Raw genomic sequence first — 17043 nt, 5'->3', positions numbered from 1 at the left:
TTGTAAAAGAAAGGTAAGATTATCTACCATTTTTTGTTGTTGTCGTTGTTTAAGAAGATTACTTTCAGCAAAAGTATGCAGCTTATGTTATTTACATATCTGTTGCAGATATTCAAAACATGAACAACAATAAACAAATCAACATGAATGTTGCTGAGAATACTAATTATTTTAAAAGCATCAAATCTATTAATACATTCCAAAAAGCATCAAAATAATGATTTTTAAAATAAGAAATCTATTGCCATCTGAAATACACACTCAGCAAGATAATCAAAGATCCAAATATTTAATATGTGAAAGTTTAATTCTTCTTTATCAAATTTATGAACGTTTACATTGGGATGGATGTTTTTTGCGAAAGCCCATGGAAGAATTGCTGGTGAAAAACTTGAAAAAATATATATCTTATAATAAAAAGGAGATTTTTGAAACTAACTTACCATTCTAGGAACAACTATATTTGATTCTATCAAAGGATGGTTCAGCAGTCAGAGAATCCAACATTTTAAAGACAACATTTTAGACATATACTAACTGTGTTAGTACATTAAATCCTATTGTTTTGCTCACCCTTCTCAGACTTGCAGAAAAACAAAAGCTTGTTACTTTTTGTGGTGAGATGCATGCTCTGCCTTGCCAAGGTCCGAAAAATGTATATGTTATAGAAGTTCCCATAACACCTATTTCAAATCATCCTAAAAGATTCTAGAATTTAAGTACCACAGTGAGGCTCGAAGAACTTCAGCATCTAAAAAAGAGATTCTATAAAATCTGAATCGCACAATGCATTGGGATGCAGGAAGGAATAATGGCCAGAAGTGTTATTCCATTTTTTTAATTTCCTTATTAGCCGATCCTTTTTTACTGTATTTGTTTGCTGTCCTTTCTTTACAGTCCATTAGGAATGGGTTATACTAGTTCGTTTTTACATCAGTCTCAACTGTTTTGTCACTTGCTAGCTTTTTATTGAATTTTTGTCTTATTTTATTTTTTGAAATGGTTTTTTTTTTCTCCTCTTTTTCATCAAAAGCAATTTTTTCATTTGAATTATTTTAGCATTAAAAATAAGAAAATCTGGTTCAACCAACCATCATGCACGTATCCATTTTTTTTTTTTTTTTAGGTATTTCAAGAAACATATTTGGAAAATTAGCGTTCTAAATATTAATATTTCAAAAAATTTATCTGCCAGAGTTATTTATTTGGGCCCATTCCCCTCAGCCAAGGAAAAGATCAGAACCTCAAAATACCATCAAATTAGAAATAAAACTTTTAGGATTAAAATATTTATACTTTTCGTGGATTTAATATTGATTTGGTCAAAACTTTCTTAAAATTGATCATCATTCTCTATAGGGTGGAAATAGGGTTTCATAGGGATTTTTTTTTTTTTTTTTTTAATCTATGTAAGACAACTCGTCTCATATAGATTGGTTAAATAATTCCAATTTTGTAATATTCAAAATATTATATTATCAACTCATATTATAAGCACATTACAAATTGTTATGGAAAAAAAAAAAATCAGTTGAATAAGCCCAACAGCTTAGTAATGAATAGTTATGGTTTTTTCTTCATGAAATATAGGTAATAAAGTATACATAAAAGAACAATTGCAAAAATCAACACACAAGCAGCAACCGCAGAAAGAGCTCAGTGACAATTCGTTGGCGATCAATATTCCAAAGAAAGAATTCACTCAATTACTCCTCTTGATTAGACAACTATTACTGACTCACTCTCCCATGTGCACCTGCTCTTTTTATAACTTCCTTGGGGACGTCGAATGTTCTAGAACAACATCACACAATATCACAAGGAAAACAATATCACAAATTCGTAACAATATTATCCTATTTTGTCCATTGCTAATCTTTGAAGTTGATTGTTATGATTCTGAACTGTTCTTTCAAAAGTGATCATTTACCTATAATCCTCTCATATTCGGAAGAAAAAAAAAGGTCGCATTAAAAAGTTTAAAAAAAAATAAATAGAATCAAATTATTAAGGAATCGAATTTAAAATATTTGAATTTTAAAAATTCATAATCAGAATTTTTCGGGACAATCTATATGGGATTATATCCCTGCTTGTGAACCGAAAGAAATTATTATTTTTTTTTTAGTTCGATTAAAAAAAGCTGTATATTAAATTTTTTTATTTAAATAATTGTTTTTTCAACAAAGTTGATTAAAAAATAATACAGATATCAATTTGAAATTCTTATAAGTTATTTCTTTTTATAAAACTCGTGCTTAAGGGGGAATTCCAAAAATTTCGCTCAAAGTAATATAAATATATTCCAAATTTGCATTTCTTTATTTTATTCTTGATTTATTTAAACTATTATAATATTCAATAACTCATTTAATAAACCGTTTTAATTCCCACAACTTGTTATTTGAAGTCTTTCTTCTCGGATTAATACCTTTTTTCTTACTTTCTCGTGTGTGTAGCATAGAGATTGTGTAGCATTTGTCAAAAAATTCGAACTCGAGATTTTGACGAATCTCCACGTTTTAGACCTCCTTGAATTTGAAAAAGGCCATTCCGTCTGCCTGTGACAAAGATAATTAAAAAATGCTTTGAAATATAGTATACGATCTTTACACCAAATTTGCAGATTTTGTGTAAAATCTGCTCAGAAGAAATCCGTCAACTCGAATATAAGTTAACACGATAATTAAGAAACGAAAAGAGCTAGATAAATGAAATTTGGTGTACAGATTTAACATCTATTTTGTCAAATATGAGCCACATTCAACTACGGTGTGACAGTCTTTCTGTCTGTACTCTCAGAAACATGTAAACACGGTAATTCAAAAAACGCAATAACCTAAATATATCAAATTTAGTATGGAGTTTTATTTCTGTAAGTGCAGTTTTGTATCAAAATTTTGTTTCAATATGTTGAAAAAAACGTATCTAAAATGGCGAATTTGGCATTTGGATCTCCTTCTCTTTGGGATACTATTAACGCGTGTCAGGATTATTCGCCAAAGGTGACACAATAGATTCAATAAGGTGCTAAATTCAATCAAAATATTAATATTTCGTATCTATTGTATGCCAGTGCCATATAAGGCTCTCTCTGGCATGAAAAGTTTATTAGAAGTGTGAGAGACAGCTTTTGGAGGACCACTTCCGTTACTTTAAACTTCCGCGTCCTCTTCCTTATCTTGCGACATATTCTGGTGCTAAATTAAAGACCTGTTTTAGATAATCATCTCTATAATTAAAAATTATGTTATGTATTGGTTTGTTTTTTTTATAACAAATTACATTTTAACTGGATTAAATGTCAAAATCCCTTTTTCGACTTTGTAAATCTGTAAAAAACGGAACTTCAAACTTTTTATACTCTAATTTGACGAATATTTCATCTCTAAAGAAAACAAATTTACTCACTTCATTACAAGCTCCGAAATGGCCTTTATTGTGCGGGAAATAACAAAACTGGCAGGGCCATTTGGGCAGCGATCATCTTCCTTTTTAGTCCCTTAGAAGTGATTGCAGACGGACAATAGGTCCGCGGACACTTATCGCCGGATAAATCTGCGTAGTTCCTCCACAGCTACGTACGTTACGTCAGTCCTATTTAGCAGGGTGCTGTAGTTAGACAACAAAGCGAACGCTCGCCCCTTTTGTTGGGTCTGTATAAGGGAGCGGGGAAAAAATGACACAATAACCATCTCGCTGTGAATGGAAGCACAGCAATTGCCGGTTTCGGTTTGTCTAAATACTGATAGTACATATTTGTAATTATTGTTTGACCCACTTCCAGTAACTCAAAAAATGTAACATTCCTTTGACATTAGGCTATATTAGCGTATCCCAATTGTTATTTCTTCCAGCACACTTTTCTTAGTCTTTTACTTTATTTCCTCGAATACATAGTAAAGAGAAAGTATAATAATCGTCAAAAAATTCGAACCTCGAGATTTTGACGAATCTTTACGTTTTAGACGTTCTTGATTTCGAAAAACTAATTTTTGGGAAATGTCCGTCTGTCTATGACAAAGATAAGTCAAAAACCCTTTGTGCTAGATGGATTAAATTTGGTATACGGTATATACACCGAATTTTCAGATTTCTATCAAATTGTGAGTAAAATCTGTTCAGAGGAAGTCTGTCTGTCCGGCTATTCGAATAAAAATTCGGAATAATTACAAAACAAAGAGAGTTAGATTGATAAAATTCGGTACACTGATTCAACATTTATAGAGTATACACTTATCGAATTATGAGCGCAATCCAACTACGGACTGACTGTCTGTCCGTCTGTAATTTCAGAAGCATGTAAACGCGATAATTTATAAACACAATGACTTATATAAATGAAATTTAGTATGGAATTTTTTAACTACAAGTGCAGTTTTGTGAAATTTTTTTATTTCAATCGGTTGGGAAAAAGAACGCAAATTCGATTTTCGGTTACTATTAATGTATGCCACGGATGAATCGCCAAATAACTCGCCAAGGATGACACGATAAATTTTGTAAAAATGCTAAATTCAAGCCAAAAGTTAATATTTTATAACAATTGCACGCCAAAGCTAAGAGAGGCATTCTCTGGAATGAAAGTTTATTAGAGAATATGAGCATGCGAGAAAGTTTCGGGGACACCATTCCAGCTGGGTTTTTTTAGTACTCTAATTATCGTATCCCCACCTTTTCACCCCTTTCATACGCAAAACCATTTCTTTGTATAAAGAAGATTTCTATTTATAATTTTAATCTTTTACATACGGATGTCTCTTCTTAGATCATTTAAAACGCTGTATCGCTTTGATGTTTTATTTAATTATTTTTTTAAATTTGATCGTTAAAAATCCCTATAAAGTGGTAAGATGTTTAGTTTAGTTTAGTTTAGTTATATTAACGTCCCGTTTTAAAGCAACACTAGGGCTATTTTGGGACGGACCTCGACATTTTGAACCGTGGCCAGATGACGAGAACGACACCTGAGTTGGCACCCCCTTTTACATTCTCTCATACTAAATATAAGAGAAAATATTGTAATCATTAAAAAAAAACCGAACTAAATTTTGGCGAATTCCCACGTTTTAGACCTTTTTGAATTCGAAAACTTATTTTAGGCCTGTATGTTTGTGGCAAAGATAACTCAAATACGCTTTGAGATAGACAGATGAAATTTGGTATGCTTTGAGATAGACAGATGAAATTTGGTATGCTTTGAGATAGACAGATGAAATTTGGTCTTTACACCAAGTTTATTATTTTTGTTAAATTTAGGGTAAAATACATTCAGAGGAAATCTGTCTATTCAGCTGCTCGAATATAAGTAGCACGTTAACCAGAAAATGAAGAAAGCTAGATAGATAAAATTTGGTACACAGATTTAACATCTATAAAAAATTTGGAATCAAACTGCTCAGGGATAGCCTTTCTGTCAATTTGTACTTTCACAAGCATGCAAACGTAGTAACTCAAAAAACGCAACGATTTAAATACATCAAATTTCGAGTATGATTTTGTGATTACAAATGTAATTTAATGCCAGATTTTAGCTTCAATTGGTTGAAAAAAAGAAGTTTAAAATGCAAAATCAATTTTCAATACTTTTAACCGTACGCCAGGTTTTAAGTGCCAAAATATTGTCGATAGATTCAGTAAAAATGCAAAATTTGCACCAAAGATAAAAATTTCGTAACTATTGTGAGTGGTGACATCTTTATTAGAGAATATACGAGACAGTTTTGAGAAGACCACTCCCATTGGTTCTACTTTAATTCTTTATTTACCGATGGTACTTTAACGTGCTGTTTAAATTCGACTGATATCTTCTCAATATGTTTATTTTTTTAACAGTATTTGAAGAAACGCGAAGAACCAAAACAAATTGATATCTACTGCTTCCTACAATTTCCAATGGAAAGCAGTGGATATCAACTAAAAATAACATTAATTTTTTTATTATTAATTATTTTAATTAATTGAAAAAGTTTTTTTTTTTTTTCTTCCTGAGTTTATTCTGTACCAAAACATTAACTAATGGTTCAAAAATAAATTTGAAAAATTGATTGTAAAATAATTCAGTATTTAAAGGGTTAATATAATTTTTGAAGTTCTCGCCAATATAGTAATTCAAATGGGATGGGAATTGGTTTTTCTAGTCACCCTATGCAAAGTGACGTTTACCTTGTCAACCATCTTGATTTTTAACTTTGGCAACTTATTATTGTTGACATTTTTGGCAATGTGAAAAGGCACATTTAAATAGATTTCGCCCGTAGTTGGTTCCTTATAAGGTAAGTAAATTAAAATTGATATAAGAAAGGCAATGCAACCATAAAATATGGAATTGTAAGAACTCTGCAAATGCACCAATGATAAAAGTTAGAATAAATACCTATTACGAATCGAAAACGAAAATTAATAGGACACATCGACTTATTGGATCGTGATCCACCTTCGGCCAATATTCATCTCTGTGATATCGATAAATCTTTTTAAAGTTTTATACTTGCCAGATATTAAATAAAAAAGTAAAGCAATATTCCCCACATTGATGACACTGTAGCAGAACGAAATTTATAAAACTGCGAATAAAATATTTTTTAATCTTCAAGTATATGCTCAAAATCTTTGTATGATTCAAGAGACAGAGAAGGATGGCTTAAAAAAATCATATGCGAAGATAATATTAAAAATTCGATCTCGAAATTTCAATGAATCTCCATGTTTCAGTTTTCTTTGAATTAGAAAAATGTATTTTTGTAATTTAAAATTTAAGAGAAATCTATAAATTTGGTCGTCCTTATGTTAAGCTTCAACCATCATGTTGTTTTGGTTTGAGGTTTTTGAAGCTACAAAATGCGTATTCAACAAATTGGCGATTTATTGCTTTTGAGGCATCAATTTTTCGCTTTTAGGGTTATTAGAAAATAATGAAGAAGGTTGTCACATTTAGCGATTTATCGCCAACTAAAGTTACAACTTGATTTCCAAATGATTCATTCTCTGAATTCTTACGAATTGTCTTAATTCATTTCACCAGTTTAAACCGGTTTGAAACCATCACGATACTATCAGATTACGCATGTGTCGATATTTAGAAAAACGATGGGCTTTTTTCATCTCAAAATTGGTCGAGCTCCAAAACTTTGTTTGCCAGCTAGAATCTGAATTTTCATAAGTTTCGCCATCTTGCCCAAGTTCTACAATTAATTGTGAGTAATAACACATTTATAAGAGATAATGCTAAAATATTACTTGGAACCCATTCTCATTGGTTCTACAGTGCTATTTCAGAGGGGGTTTTTTTGATATCATAAAAATTTTATAAAATGATTTTTGAATCAAAATAACTCAGATGTTTTACTATGACGCCACGAGTGCTCGGATTTTTATTTTCATGGTTCCTCTAATGAGAGTTTTACGTTCTAGTGAAAACTGAATATGCATTGAACTTCTTAAAATCACTCAGCAGAATAAAATGTGAAGCTTTATAAATTCTCGTGATATTGCTTTAGAATGATCGAAAATCGATGAAAAGCTCAATATTCTTATGAAATATATGTCGTAATATGAAAATATTATTCCAAAATATCTTTTTTTGGGCAATCCAAGTGATATTTTATCGAAAATCAAAGATATTGCATAAGAAATCACACAAGAAAATGTCTTATTTATGAAAAACGATCTGAAATTTATTAAACACACGAATAGTGGCGTATTATTTTGTGGCTATGTTCCTCTGTAATAGAAGGAAGATTGTATTTCCGCGAATATGAGCTTAGTATTGTATTCAAATCATTATGAGTACTATCCACATTATTTTCTCGTATATTTTCAAAATAGCAGTACCCGCACAGAGTTGTCTGTGGCATAACATACCAGAGGAAAAATTAGCGTTAAACTTAAATCTAGCCCCCACCCGACATGGCATGTGCATGTCACGCAACATCAAACAAACATAAAAATATATTTAAAAATCCTCAAAAATAACCAAAAAAATTTTTTTATAACACATATTCAGAAATATTTAGACTGCTAAAAAGGTAAAAACATGACATGTTCATAGAAAAAACAATTTCACGAGAAAAACTTTCTTCGCTTAAGCAAATTCCAGCAGTGTGAAACTTTTGTCCTTGGGCTTATTAGGAAAATAATTAAAATCGCAATTATAAAACTCCTTTTTTTATTTTGATATGACTTCAGTATACTAAAGCTTTCCCCAATAAATGCCCTACAAAAACGGTACAAATATCTCCAATATCAGTTAAGATTTTCTCGAGTTTTCCTCTTTCAAACATGCAGACGCTTTCAAGAGACTTCATTTTATACTATGCATAGATAAAGATGCTTTCAAATTCTCCCCTCACATTGAATAATGGATTTTCGGTAAAATCAGGAAAGCAACGGAGGACATAATTTTTTATTTTCGGAGTCCTACACATGAATGTTTTGTGTTTCTCAGTGTAGAAAAATAATTGAATATGCATTTTGAATGCCTTTTTTTTTCCGACCAATTCAAACTAAAACATGACTTACAACTATTCTTTTAGGAGAAATATGATATACCAATTTTTTAAAGGTATATCACTACATTACGAATGAATTTTTTGTATAGAAAAAGATTGAACAAACTTCTATAAAACGAAAATATACTAGTTAGTTGACAATAGTTTAAAAAAAATTGGAATTAAAAAAAAAGTCTAAAAAAAGAGCATAAATCAAAATTATTTTAGTTTAGAAGTTTACCAAACGATTTGCTTAAAATTTTGCAGACAGCTAAAGAAATATATTATATAATCTCGAATTATAAATTAAGTTGAATTTCTATCCATTCTAAATAATATGGTTTAAATCATAAATAATATGAAATTTTCGATTTCTTTTTCGAGCTTGTGAAGCATTAAAACAATTATAGAATATTTCTAAATGAATATATTACTAATTTTCTAGTTCAGGAATTACAGAGCATATTCAGAAATTATTATACCAAATTTAATTTGAACAGAACGTATGCATTTGAATTTATTTTATGAGGTTTTCGGTAAGAAAATTCTACCAAAGTTTAAAATTTGAGAAAATAGCTTTTAAAGATGCAAAATAACATTAAAACATGTATAAATGCAAATATAAAAATTAGTGTAATTTCTCAAAAACTGAAGTTAGAAACAAAATTCAAATGATTTTATAAAAAAACTTGTTCAAAGATTAAAAATATGAAATTTTAAAAAAAATGCATAATTTAACAAAGGAAAAAAAAAAAAAAACCTCTACTTTTTAACATAATTATTTACCTTAAAGATGTAAAACAACATAATAAAAAAATTATATAAAATTAGAGTAACTTCCAAAAACTTGATTTAGAAATAAAATTCAAACGATTTTATAAATGAAATCGTTCAAACGTTATTAAACGAACAAATAAACAACAACAAAACAGCTTTTTAACGTAATAACCTCACTTAAGTCGCTGCGTTTTTTGAGTTAAACTGTTGATATGAATGAACTAATAGATGGTCAATCTTTTGACAGATTTATTCCAAAACTTTAAGAAGATCTTAAATTTAGATGCTAAACTACTAAACGTTTTGTAGCCAAATTTCATTTATCCAAGTTATTCGTTTCTGATTTATCACGTTTAAATGCATTAAAAGCAAAAGCAGACAAACGATCTACTTTTTAATGGATTTGATTCAAAATTTAATGTGTATCTGCTCTGTGGATGCTGAATATGAGTGCCAAATTTTATCTATATCTCTCTTGAAGTTTTGTAGCAATCGTGTTTACCTCTACTCGGATAACCAGAGAAACAGACTTTCCGGAATGCATTCTGTTCGGCATTTCTATGAAGTGGCGTCTTCTTCAAATGACGCTTATGATTTACTTTTGATTTCTTACTTTTAATTAATCTTACGCCACAAAAAATTGCGAGAATATCGTTTGGTTTTTTTAAAAACTCTTTTACAATTTAATATCACACTCATGTAATACGGAAATTATGTTTATTATTTTAATAACTTTTGTTTACTTTATAACCGCATTTTTAAAACTTCAACAAAGTTCTTACAAATTATAAGAATACCTGAAAGAATCTGTAAATATATTGTAAATAAAAGAATAAAATTTTAAAATCAAGCTGTATTGCATTCATTGGATTTTACCAAACTTAAAATAGCTTCCGGAATATTACAATAATACCGAACTTCTCATCGAATCAGTTGCAACTTCTTATTTGTTACTTTCAATTAGAGCAATATAATCGATAGATTCTGTTTGTAATTTTATAGAAATCTGCATATTTGCTGTAAGAACCATATGCCAAACTTCATTCGTCGATTGAAAGCGTTTTTGAATTATGTTTTCAGAATTTTACAATTTTTTTTTTTTTTTCAGATTCGGGGTATCTAAGACTGTTAAATTCGTCGGTATCTAATGTTCGATTTTCTTTGAATGGGTGAGAACGTGATGTTATGGTTTGGAGATTGAAGCCTAAAAATGCTCGGACAGAAAATTGCCGATTTATTACTTTTGAGGCATCAATTTTCTGCTTTTAGGGTTATTAGAAAGTGATAATAATAATAAAAAAGGTTGACACATTTGGCGACTTATCGCCAAAAAAAGTACAACTTGGTGCGAATGCCCACTATGTACCCGATTCTCCTGTCTGGCCAATAAAGGGCAAGGTTGTAAGAAGTTATCGCCCGTAGAAGCACAAAGAAGAAAAAAGGAATCAACACGAAACAGCGAATGAAGTGTCGATATATTTAGCTATCAAAAAAATGTGTTGTAGCTCAAACGATTTTGAGATGGGGGGGGGGGAGGAAAACCATAGCTTTTCTAAAAGGTGACGATTGCACAATACAATAGTCACGTGATCATTCCAAGCCAGTTTAAACGAGATTTTCGAAAAATTCTGTCCCCCAGATAAAGTTTTGGAGCTCAGACGATTTTGAAATTTAAAAAAATAAATAAAAAAATTCTTTTTCTGAGTATTAAAGCATGCGTAATTTGGTAGTCACGTGATTATTTAAAACCGGTTTAAACTGGTTTTCACGGAAAAAAAATTCTGGCCTCGAGAAAAAAAAAATTAGAATTTAGTTGATTTTGATTGAATTTTCTGTCGGATTAATACCTCGTGACTTAAAAAAATAACTTGAAATGTGCGATAGCAGATTTCAATGTCTTCTTTTCTTTCTTTTTTTAATGTTTACAATACTTTCTCTTTGTATATTTCATATACTGGAAATTAAAGAAGGGTTGTTTCACAGACAACATTAGAATATATTGCCTTTACATGTATTTAATCAGTTCTGAAATATCGCTAATTTAACTTTATTTGATGTGTCAAATGCTTTGGTAATCATACTGTTGCATCATGTATTTTTTCTCTCATTTGCCTGTGTCAGGCGTAAACAAAATAACTTGTTATGAAAACCTTACTTTTCCAAAACACTGGAAGGCATCAAATTTTTGAAGTTCGAGTGCAACTATTAATTACTTGTACTACACAGACAGCAAAGACAGTATGATACTGGACGTTCACGATTCTTTCACACCATGCCAAAGGAGGGAAAGTTTTTCAAAATTTATCACCAATGTAATAATAATAATAATAAGGAAATCAAGTTGTAACTTTTGTTGGCAATAAATCGCCTAATGTCACAACCTTCTGCATTATTTTCTAATAACCCTAAAAGCGAAAAATTGATGTCTCGTCAATTTGTTCGCTACGCATTTTGAGGCTTCAATAATTTGTTGCCAACACATTTTGAGACTTCAAAAACCTTACACCAAAACAACATCATGTCTCACATGATAAAAAAACCACCTTCCAGAATCGATGTTTCGGATTTTGAAAGACTTCACCCTGTATAATGAAACAGTTTATTGAAATAGTTGGGGGTAATTCTGTGAACATTTCATTACTGGTCATTCATTACTTCCGTTTCTGGTCATTTTCGCCAAATACTTTTACCAATATCCCTCATTCATAATGCGAGATCCTTGACCCCAAAATTCTTCTACAGTCTTGTCCTCCTATCTAGATCAATTTTATTTATAATGGAATTTTTTTTATGAACTTAGCCCGATTCTTTGATGCATAATATTTTGTGCTAACTCGTTCACAAACACCCAAATATACCAAGCCAGTTGACAGCCAAATAGTTGATGAAACAGGTTCACAATTCTACTATTCTAATTAGGGATTGCAATACCGGACCAAAATTTCAATACCGGTATTCGGTATTTTTTAAATCTTAATACCGGGATACCGGTTTTAATACCGGTATTAGAAATTTTGGAAAAAGAAAGAAGACACAGGTGTTTCTTTTTTTTATTTGCCAGTTTTGTTAGAGAGTGTAAATATCACAAAAAATAGTTTTCAACTTATAAATTACTAGCCGCCTTTGGCGACCAGCCGGTTCGCCAATCTTAATGTTCGTTAAAATTTTAATAATTAAATATTTTATGCAATTTCTACTTTAATAGCTTCTTCATCAAAATATTTTAAAACTTCAAATTTTGATTATCATATAATTCATTCATAATATTATAAAGGCCTTCAGTCATAAAGTAATATGTATCTCTCTCATTTTCTGTTAGCACCCGTAGAATTTATGCTTTAAATTAAAGTGGAAAGAATTTATCTTCAATTAATATAATAATATTTTTTACTGAAACAAAGCATTTTTTTTTATAATCTGATTACTGAAAATAGAGTCACTCAGCGTTTAAACTTTATGGGCACTAAAGAATATCTTTTTAAATTTATGTAATATCTCAAGAGTTGGTCACCAAAATTTTCTTAGATTCATTATGAGCAGATCGATTAATTAACAATGTTTAAATTTAAATGCATCAAACACTAAGAAAATAAAACGAATCGTTTAAATAAACGGTTGAAAACAGGTTTTAAAAAAAGTACTTAAAAAACGATGTACTTAAAACTATAAGCATATACAAAAAATATATAACTAACATAAATACAATTTACTTACAAAAGCATGCAACTAACCCAAAAATAATTTAAATCGTCCATTGATAACGTTGTCATGGCAACAATCAGAACAGAATGCGCATGCGTGAATTTTCTTAGCCGGTTACGTAACGCAAATACGTGATTTTTTCTACGCCAGTTGGGGTAACGCTATGCGGATTAGAAATTTTTAATTTCCTTTATTCTGTTTTATTTTAATTCAAAAGTACTTCAGAATGAATCTGAAAGATTGATTCATTAACAATGTTTAATTTTAAATGCATCAAACATTAAGAAAATAAACAGAACAGATTGAAATAATCCGACGAAAAATTTTAACCCTAGCCTCATTACTGTTGGGAGAAAAAAAACTGAAACCTTTCTCGTTTGGCGCTGGGGATAATGGAAGATTTTTTTGGCGGAAAAGTTGGCGGTGGGGAAAATGGAAGATTTTTTTGGCGGGAAAGTTAGTTTTTAATTAATAATTAAAATTCTAATTAAAAATTCGAAAAAAGAAACCCCAGGTGCACATTCCCAACCTCCAAGGTATACATGCACCAAATTTGGTAGCTGTAGGTCAAACGGTCTGGCCTGCAGAGCGCCAACACACACACACACATTGAGCTTTATATAAATATAGACAAGACGGTCGCGAAATTTCTCTCCTGATTTCAGTTTTTCCCTGAGTATTGTTAAAAACTATTTTGATTTGGCATATGGCTGTTCCGATATATTATAAAAATATTTATAAAGTTTTTAATGAAATCACTCACATCAGAATGTTTCATCGTGAGCTCCTTTGGTAGCTCGAGGAATGTCAAGGAAGCATTCCAATTCTGGCCAAATATTGTTGAATTTTCGCCAAGTATTAAGATCAGAGATACTGTGCCTTGTGTGATCACGATTTCAGCTGTCACATAAGACACAGCATCGATTATCCTAATTTTGAGCTTATCAATATCTTCAAATGGCGTTGCAAAACGTTCTGTCTATTATGTTACCCCAAAAAATGACATCGAGCAGTAGATAATGATCGATTTGAATTCATGGAACCGAAACACATACCGGACTTTTTTTTCCTATGTTGACGTCATTTCAATGAAAATCGAAAGTGATATCTTTATTTTTGGATTAGCTACTCAATCTGTTGGACCAAAATAAATAAATAAATAAGAACACAACTATTTCATAGTAAAAATGTTACAACACACACACACACACACACACACACACACACACACACACACACACACACACACACACACACACACACACATTGAGCTTTATTATAAGTATAGATAACAGTATATAATCACAAAAAAGTAAAGAAACATCTTATTTATTTAAATCACAAAAAAGTGTAAATATTACAACTTTTTGAAATGTGATCTTAAAAAACATAATGCATCAATTGTACTGTCATTAAGCCTGAAAAGTAATTTTGTGCAAAAATGACCAGCTGTCGAAAACGGTCTTTCGGCATCTACGCTAGTTGGTGGTACTGTTAGCAATGCGCGATATATTTTTCCAAGTATTTACCTCTAAATCCCTCATCTTCAAATAAATCGATTTCTCGTCGGATGGTTTTGGATATAGCTGATTTCTGTATTGTATTTTGGTTCTTTGAATTTTTTTTTATTTATTGCTAATTCTAATTTTTGTTCAAGAGAAAATTCCTTTTCACCATCGACAGTAGTGACATCATAATCTTCGATAGTTGAACCGAATTTTGAATATGGATAGGTTTGTGGGAAAAAATTTTTTGAGAAACTTTACTCTAACTTAAACAGATTTGAATTGTTTATTTTCTTTTCTTTTCATTTTCATTTTTAAAATCATTAGAATTATGTAAATACCGTAAGACATTTACTATTTCAGTATGCCTTTCATCTGTGCAATTTTTCAATGTAATATAGTTGGAATCCGAAGTTTCTATATCCTCAGTATTTTTATTCTTCTGTTCTTTATATTTTTGGTATAATACATCTATTACTCCTAATTGAATTCCATGTGCATAGCACAACTGCTGATTTGCACCAATCAACTTTCAAACTTTTTTCATAATTGTTGCTCCATCAGTCATTAAGGATACAATATTTTCTTTCAGGGATAATCCATGTTTCACTAATTTAGATTTAAGCAATTAATTAAGCCATTAATTGACTAATTAATTTCGTCCATTAGGGAGACATAAAAACAAAAACGTATACTCTTTTGCTATGTTCGCGATACCTCAACATATAGTGGAGACAATTTAAAAAATTTCTAGTAAATACCGAAAAACCGGTATTTAAACTTGTGAATACCGGTATTACAAAATTGTACAAATGGCTCAAAATACCGGTATTCCGTATCCCGGTATACCGGTATTGCAACCCCTAATTCTAATAATAAAGCCAAATGCTAAATTCCGTGCATTGAGCTAGTTGCATTTTCCAGTCATAATGTTTGCATGTCAGGAGAACTAAATTTTCTTCTTGTGTATTTCGAATCTAAATATTCTATAGACTCTTGGTGCAAAGAATCTAGATATTCTCTAGACTCTTGGTGTAAAATTAATGTTTTTCGGACATTATAATATTATTATTTTAGGAAAGCATAAAACGTTAAGATCTCGAGAATTTGAACGATAACGTTTTCTTCCTTCGTTCTGTCCCTTTTTTTTTTTTTTATATGAAGAAATAATTGGGGAAAAAATTCTTGCTTTTCAATATAAATAGAAATAAAATTTTGAACAACAAACATGATATTTAAATTCAAGTAATCCAAAAGTATAATATAATCAGCGGGAGTAGTTTTCTCTAAACTTTCTTGTATATTTCTAAATAAGTATATTATACTCCTTATAATTGTGGGCCTTGCCAAAAGGCAAGAATACCACGAATGCTCAGATTTTTATTTTAAGTCTCACTCATAAGCGTTTTTTACTCTGTAATTTAGTGAAGAAAATCGAGTATGCATTTTGTACACCAAATCAAAATTTGATGTTTACAATTTTATTAATACGATCAGAAACCAAATTTCATTTATCTAAATTAATGCCTTTGTGAATGATCATATTTATATGATTTGAGTGTACAAATGGACAGACGATCAACATTTTGTTGGATTTGGTTCAGAATTTGATTTAGATCCACGTTTTAAATATTAAGGGGATGTGGACTTTGAAATAAGCAAAAATGGGCGAAAACGTGCAATTTTATTTTTATCGTTTCATCACCAAAATATTCTTTATATTCAACTAAAATAGTGTTATAAAATGTATTATTCAATAAAATAAATATTTGAAGGACTAAGAGGAAAAAAAGTACATATTAATAACTTTTCTCAAAATGATGTTGTAATTAGATTTAAATATGTCTGACATGTTCCAGGCGTCTTAATTTTTGAAGAAATTAAATGAAATTGATAATAAAGATTTCGGTCAAACATTTAAAGAAAATGGGTTATGCATTTCATATTTCGAGTTTTGTTTAGCTCATTAAAAACCAATTTTAGTTCATAAAAACATAAAATTCCTATGAAAATTCAAAAGTGTGCATGAAAATATTTCTAAAAAAATTAACATTTAATTGGACTTACAAAACTATACGTAGTTTTGTCCGTAAAAAATTTTACATTCGGAAATAAGAAAAATTAATAAAAGAAGTTAAAAATTAAGTCACCTGGAATATTTTGAAATTTTTAAAAAATTATGCATTTTTTAAATTTTTAAAAAGTAATACATTTCGTTTTAAAATGTTTTTTTTAAAGAAATTTGACTTATTTATATTTTAATACATATTCATAAAAAATTCATAACACTGACTGAATCATTCCCAAAAGGGTCTAATAGAGTCCACTGTTCCCTTTAAATCGTGTATCAAATTTTATCCATCTAGCATTTTCCGCTTTGTAATACTCAGGTTCACTTGCACTAGGATAGAAAAAATTTCTATGAATGGAATTCATTCATAATTTGATATCTAAAAATGTTTTACAAAGACCACATACCAAATTTCATGCATCTAGAAATTATCGTTTTCGAAGACAGGAATAATTCCGAAAATTTCTTATTTTTCTGAACTCAAGCAGATTTGAAAAGA

This window comes from Argiope bruennichi, chromosome 11 (genome assembly GCF_947563725.1).
Source record: "Argiope bruennichi chromosome 11, qqArgBrue1.1, whole genome shotgun sequence".
Lineage (NCBI taxonomy): Eukaryota > Metazoa > Arthropoda > Arachnida > Araneae > Araneidae > Argiope > Argiope bruennichi.
This window is presented reverse-complemented; position numbering follows the sequence as displayed.